The following is a 7,482-nucleotide window of genomic DNA, read 5'->3' as shown; positions in this document are numbered from 1 at the left end:
GTGTGGATGGGGGAGAGTCGAGGCAAACGATATCAGAATTGTGATCGTCCTGCTGGGTGTCCTCCCAGTTGTCCGTTGCGCCTTCATCTTCCCCATAATTGTCCAGAAAAGAAGTCTCCTCTTCTTCTGTATAGAATGTCTCTATACGTGCCCTTCTGGAAATCATCTTAATCAACAATGTTGAACATCTAGGTGTTGGGCAACTTGTGTATGAGGGTTAGGGTCTACCCGAGCTTTTTTCGGCGGAGGTTGATCAGAAGCCCCGAAAACCTGCTGCAGCCGATCCATATACCCCTCAAATTGCTCCGTGGTCCACTTGGATGACCCAAATGGACCTAGCTGAGCAGGAACCGGGTCCTCCGCCCTAAGGCGCTCAGAGGATCTCCTCAGGGTGCTTGAGAGGGGTACCTGGCTCTCTTCGTAAGAGTCCTCAGGATCGTCTTCCAAAACCGTGGAAAACCTTTTGGCGGATTGGCCCATAACTGTGGGCGAAATCGGTACTAGGCCCACCGCCGTAGCAATCCCATTGATGCTCTGTTACCGAATCTTTGGGGGACAAAGCCTCCGATGATGGCTTTTCGGGTAGAGGCCTACTCGTAGTTTTCGGGCCTGCACGGGCCTTGGAAACCTTGAAACTCGTCAAAGTTTCTTGTTCAGAAACTTCGGCGTGTGTAGTTTGGGGAGTAGCGCCTTTGTTATGTTTATTAAGCCCAGTCATGCGCTACTGCGGATGCGGGGAAGGCTTCGGGTCAGATCGATCCGATGGCGCTTGCGCCTTCTTCGACGAGGTCGTTGAGGAGGGCGCTTGGGTTGTGTGTTTTGTGTGGTGCGATTGTACACCCCTGTCACCGGGTGTGGTCCCTGTAGCAAGACTGGAGTCGAGCCTGGAAGGGTCGGGGACTGGCGTGGCGGCTCTAGAATTGTCCGCCTCAAGGTTTACAACATCCGCGTTGGACGTTTGGTCATCCGATGTACCCCCGTCACTCTCGGCTGGTGTCGCGGCAGGGGAGGGAGGCTCCACGCGCGTTATTCAGTACACGGCCAACCACTTCAACCGGCGCTCCTTGGGTATCGACAAATTCCTAGACCGTTGCTTCCAATTATCCGCCAAAATAAACCTAGCGATGCTTTCGGCAGAACCGGGGCCTTCTCGACCGTGGATGCCTTCTTCCAAAGAGTCTCGACGGTCTGAGTATTGGGGGCAGCGCCCTTCGATTTAGAATGCCCTTTCACAAGGTGCACCTGCGGTTGCAGGGAGGGCTGCCTATCCGGACGACCGGCGGGCACGGGCGAAATATTTGGTGTGCCTGTTGGCGCTATGGGCTGTTGACCGTTTTGTCGAAGACGTCTCGTGTCTTTAATGTGTAGAGAGTATACATACTTGTCACCGGGGAGTACAGTCCCCATAGCAGGACCCGAGTCTTGCCTGACTGGGCTGGGGACGGACAACGCAGAGAGGGACTGCTCCGTCAAGAAGTCAATGGCCTCCGAATCGGCAGCCTCTTCATCACTAAGCCCCTCGTCACAATCGGCGGTTGTGGCAGCGGGAGAACTAGACTCGACCTGTGACATTCCATAGGCCACCCAACAGTAAACAGTGTTCCTTTAGTGTCTTTGGATGCAGGAGCCTGCTAGCCGCACAAGCCGTCTTGTCGTGATTCACCTGTTTATCCTTCCAAGGCAATTTGGCCTTGCAAGAAGGTCAAAACCTAAACAGAGTCCTCTCCATAGCCGAGGAAAAATATAGTGACGAAGAGACCCAGGGAACAAAGAGAGAAGAAAGGGATAGGCAATCTCAGAAAAGGAAATGTTCACCCAGACCCCACTCTCCCTACTGTGTAGGCCAAGTTGTTGGCAGCACTGACCGACCACTGTCAGTCGAAGGTCTGTGGAACCGGTTTCGGCGCAGATAAGGAAACAGACTGATGGAATGGACGGTAGGATAATCAATAATTTTACAATATACGACCAGAGGGTCAAAGGACAACAATAGCAATGTCTCTGGACCAGCTCCGCATAAGGCGACCAGTATGCTGGGCAGAAAAAATCAATTTGAGGGACCTCGACGCTTGAGGGATTTTGGGTACACTACATGTCACGTAGGGATAGTGTTAAAGGCACGCAAATGTCGAAGTCCCCTTTCGATTATAGAAAGACAAGATGCAATACTCTGCGGTTACCACTGGATGTCAGACTATATGCACAGCATGTGATTCTAAGCAGATTAACCAGCATCAGAAATCTCTTTACTGCACCTTTCGTACCATTTATTTGGACCCTTAAACTTTTTGCTTTTGAATCAGACATGTTTTATAGTGCAGTGAAGACTTAAGCTTTACTACACCATCTTTTGCTCATCTGTTATGGGGAAACTGACATGTCCTTCATGTTGTCAGTACGTGGCAACATTGTTTCCCTTAGCCTTGATACGGTTACTACTTTGGTAACTTTTGTAACTTCTCATTATACCATGCATTTTACGATGCAGTACAATGGGGTACACTTTTGTTTTTGCCCTAGTCTAACACTGAGGATTTTTGGTTACTCTAGGTGTGCCAAAAGGACAAGCAAGTGGCAGCAGTGGTTTACCATTTTTTGGTGCTTTCGCTTTAGCCTTACCGCGTTTGGCTACTAACTGTGGCTAGTGACCAAACATGGCCATGCCACAAGGTTTTAAGCTTGTCCTTTGGCCATCTTGTCTTTTAGACTTCTTCCTGGCCTGTGATGCCAGGAAAATCCTTATATGGGCTTCCAGTGCCTGGGATAGCAGAGGCTTTTGGTGGGCTACTGGAGGGCTATGCGTGTTTGCTGGCAGGAAGTGGGCTGGGAATGTCTGATCCCAATCCACCAACTTGTTTCAGTGTGCGAGTGATATGTATGAGTGTTCAAACCAGTGGTCCTGATTGGACCACTGCTGGGGTGTATGGGGGCTAGATCCACTATTGGCTAGTGGGAATTTCTGCGCTTACCTGGCTTTTGGGATAAGGAGGACCCCTGCGCACCCACCCTGGAGAAATCTGAAGGAGACCTGGCGACCAACTTCTGCTGCTGTCCTGGAAGAGCCCCATTTTGCTGTCCATCGCAAGCAGTCCTGTAAGGGAGCTGCGACCCTTTCAGTGGAGTGAACATACATTCCCGACATCTGCTCTGTACCCTGCGAAGAAGAGCCTTCGGAAGTGCCCTGGAACCGCCCTGTGGCTGACCAGCTCCGAGTTTGGGCTACCATGCTGCCGATGCCACCGTTCTGAGGTAAGGCCTGGAACTTGTGGGATCCTCAGCTTGTCCAACAAGGCTTACCTCAGTGACATATTGGAGACCTAGTGTCAAGGGGACCCGAGATAGGAGGGAAAGTCTGACTGTGACAAGCAAGCCCCTCTGCATCACCATGCTGCGGTGACCGCCGCCCGAAACAGCTCACCCGAATATAGTCCAGTCCTGAGAGGGGTCCTGCATCTTGTTTTGCAGCATTCTTCAACCAAGAGTTCTGCACCAGCCAAAGACACTGACCGGAGATCTGTTTGAACCTGCAACCCCTACGAACTAAGGGCGACGGCAGGAAAAGAGACCACGCCATTGTTCTATCGACCTGCCAAGTCCTGTGAAGAATCAGAGTACATGGGTGAGTTACAGTGGTTCTTGCCTGTCCCCCTAAACTCCTTTTACAAGTTTTGCCAAGTTGTACAAACTTTGATAACATTTTGGCTTTGCCATTGCTCGTTTGCGCACGCCTTCCGAAAGTTAGGGACACTTGTTAGAATAACTCCTCTAACCCGTGGAATCGTTCACTGGACCCCAGAGACCCTACCTTCATTTTTTCCAGCGTTATTAGAACGTTGTCTGAACTTTTGGGCATAAGGCTCCAGTTAACTTAGGGAAGGACTTGTGAAACTAGGGCTAATTCTCTGTGGACCTGTAGTCCATAATCAAATTCATACTTTCCTTTACAAGGGGTTGATCTGTATTATGCCCTACTCTAGTGACTGTATATATGTATCCTGTATATATGTATCCTATTTTTAGTGTTGTGTGATACTCCTAACTCAGTCATTTTCCAGTGCTGTTTGGCCATACATAAATATTTTTAAACATTGTCCAAGTGTAATTTATGACTCCCATTGTATGAACTCATTGTGGGCCCTTTACAAGGTCACCACCTCTTGATACTTGGCCTAGACCACTCGTTACTGCTACCTTGACAGCTCCCAAAGAGTTGTCCCTGTCACAATAGGTTGGCCTTCTATACATCTATCCACAAGGCCAGAGTATAGAAAATCAGTGCTAACAGCGGGCGATGGTCGGTTGTAGAAAGAATAGCAAGAAAGTCTAAATTTAAACTATCTAATGAAAGGCATTGGCCAGAAGAACTGTGCAAACTCATAACTGCCATAGAACCATGCATATGGACTGATCATTATCTGATCTCGCTTACTATCTGACTTACCTCAATCAAAGACAACCAAACTACCGGCACCACCAGCCCTCACCCCGCTGTAAAAAAAAAACATCAGTCACGAATCTTCTCCCTCTGATTCAGCAATCCAATCATTCCAATCTGATCACCAACCCTAATGATCTGGTTGACCTGTACAATAACATTATCAACTCAGCTTATAGACGCCATTGCGTCTTTGAAACTGAGCAAATCTAAACCTATTGCCCATCTTAACACTTGATTCACTCCTAGCCTAAAAGACCTGCGCAAAGAAAAAAGACAAGCAGAAGCTTGCGGGAAACCCCCCCCCCCCCCCAAAAAAAATCTCACACTAATAGATACAAGAAACAAATCATACATGCAAAAAAAAAAAAAAAAAAAAAAGAAACTTAACGACTGAATCAAAAAGGCAAATTCAAACACAGGGAAATCTTTTCTATCCTCAGAGAATTAGAATCCCCTATCGCACCGGTAGACTCTTGCACCAAAGAAAGCTTGGTGCACTAACATTCTAAATGCTTATGCATTAAAATCACCATGCTGCAAGACAATATCAGCCAAAAGATCCTCCCTCCACATTGCGCTCTCCACTCAAGAAGCCATCTTACATGAACTCGCCATCAACCAAACTAAAGCAAACAACCAATTCAACTTTAGAGCCATCTCCATTGCAGAAGCTAAGAATATCATTACATCTCTTAAACCTTCTCGATGTCTTGGCGATACCTGCCTAGCCACCATTATCAAAGAAGCTGCACAAGAACTAGCTCCTTTCGTTACCTCCTTTATCAACTCATCCTTTAAATCATGCTCTGTGCCTACCAACCTTAAGAGGCCTGGATATTACCCCTCTTAAAAAAAGCTAACCTAGATCCTAGTGTCCCAACGAATTATAGACCCATAACGACCGTTCCACCTTAAAATCTTAGATAAAGCTGCATATCTACAGATTCAATCCTACTTGGAGATTAATAACTTACTGGGCACCAGACAATCTGGATTCAGACCGAGACACAGAACCGAGATGGCACTCCTTGATCTCAAGAACAAACTAGATGAGCATAAAGACAGAGGAGACACCTCAATTCTTCTACTCCTAGATCTGTCAGCTGCCTTTGATTTGGTAGATCATAAAGTACTATGCAACCATCTCAAATCAGCTCCCAACTTCTCCACTAAGGCCACTGGATGGATAAACTCCTACCTGGATAACAGAACTAAGTCTTTTCACTCACTTCAGCTGCTGACCCATTACCCATCACCTGTGGCGTTCCTCAGGGATCATCTGTCTCCCCCCCTACTTCGTATAACATTTTTACAAAGCCACTCTTCGATATCCTGGACAAACTGGGTGTCTCATATACTAATTATGCTGATGACACCCAGATCCTCATCCCAATCCAAGGAGACGACAAAAACACTAACTTCATAAACAAAATCTATCAAATCATACAAACCTGGATGGCCACACGGTTTATGTCTTGCCGGTAAAACCGAGCTTTTAATCATTGGATCCACCAGTGAACAAACTCCCACATGTACAAATCCATCACCATTGATGGTATTAAAATCAACGTAGCCAAGGAAGTTAAAACCTTAGGCTTCTTTTTAGACTCAGCCCTCAACCTTTACAAGCAAGTAAATGCCATAGCGTCAGCAACAAGCTACACTTGTAAACTAATTCATGCATGTAAACCATTTCTGACCACCGACAGCTGCATCACTGTAGCACAGGCTTTAATCCCATCGAAACTAGACTACTGCAACACACTTTATCTAGGCAATAGCAAAAATACAAACTCCAAACCCTGCAAAACAACGCCCTTAGAACAGCATTAGGCATTCCCAAAAGACAGCACATATCTGACCAAAGAAGAGCCATCAATTGGTTGGCCATCAATGACAGAATCAAACTTAAAACCCTGAACATTACACATATTTGTCTCAATAACAAAGCACCTGCATACCTCACAGAGAAATTCACCAAGCATACATCCGAACGCCCCATCAGAAAGGCTCAAGCCAATAGTATTAGAATCCCCAACTTCAATCTGAAAAGAACTGGAGGCTCAAGCTTCCCAGTACTGGCAGCTCACCTATGGAACTCTATCCCGGATTCCATAAGAGCCACATCTTCCTTCCACTCCTTCAAATCCAATGCTAAACTCTGGCTACACACCAACGACTGCTGACGCATTACCCTTAACTGGCCAGCTCCCATCCACCAAGACACTTGTGTTGAGATAAGCACACCCATGTTAACTCTCCTCTCTGTATACCTCTGGCAATCCTTTATGTTGCCAATAATTGTAAATGTGAACCATATATATGTATCCGTAACCTCACCTATGAAGCCAACATGCATATCTCCACTCTGCATACCTCTGCTTATGGCTATGTCAAGTTGCCTATGTAAAAACAAATACAATCTTCAGTTGTAACTAATACCTTGATGGTAAATGTTAAATATATATGTAAATATAACGTTGATAGTAAATGTAAGATATATATGTAAATGTAACCTAACAAATGTAAGATACTTATGTAACTGTAACCTAAGACTTCACACGCGCCCAGTTGCTTAACAGCCCGGTGCGCTATACAAAAATACAACCAAACTGGATGGCAGGAAAAAAAAGAAAAAAAAAACTGAGGAACCCAGAAACGTGAAGGACCATGGGTACAGTAGACTTCACACTCGGGATAGTATTACGGACACGCCCAGTCAAAGTCCCTTTTGAGTTTCGAAAACAAATCATGTAATACTCTGCGACTACATTAGAAGTCAGCCTATGAATAGCATGTGATCTAAGCAAATCCACAAGCCTCAGAAATATACACACAAACATGTATAGTTAAATGTTAACGATAGTCTAATCCTATATCACTTTTGAAAATATATTGATTTATCTCCAAAACTTGATTAATCTCCCAGCTCTATGGAGTAGCATACAGGAGGGTTGCAGGTTGAATCCGTGAAAATGCATTTTCCTGTCAAGACATACTAACGTTGCAGAACTCCTCATGCCAATACCAGATCGAGGCAGGCT

This window comes from Ambystoma mexicanum, chromosome 3q (genome assembly GCF_040938575.1).
Source record: "Ambystoma mexicanum isolate Mex_15411 chromosome 3q, UKY_AmexF1_1, whole genome shotgun sequence".
In the NCBI taxonomy this organism is placed as follows: domain Eukaryota; kingdom Metazoa; phylum Chordata; class Amphibia; order Caudata; family Ambystomatidae; genus Ambystoma; species Ambystoma mexicanum.
This window is presented reverse-complemented; position numbering follows the sequence as displayed.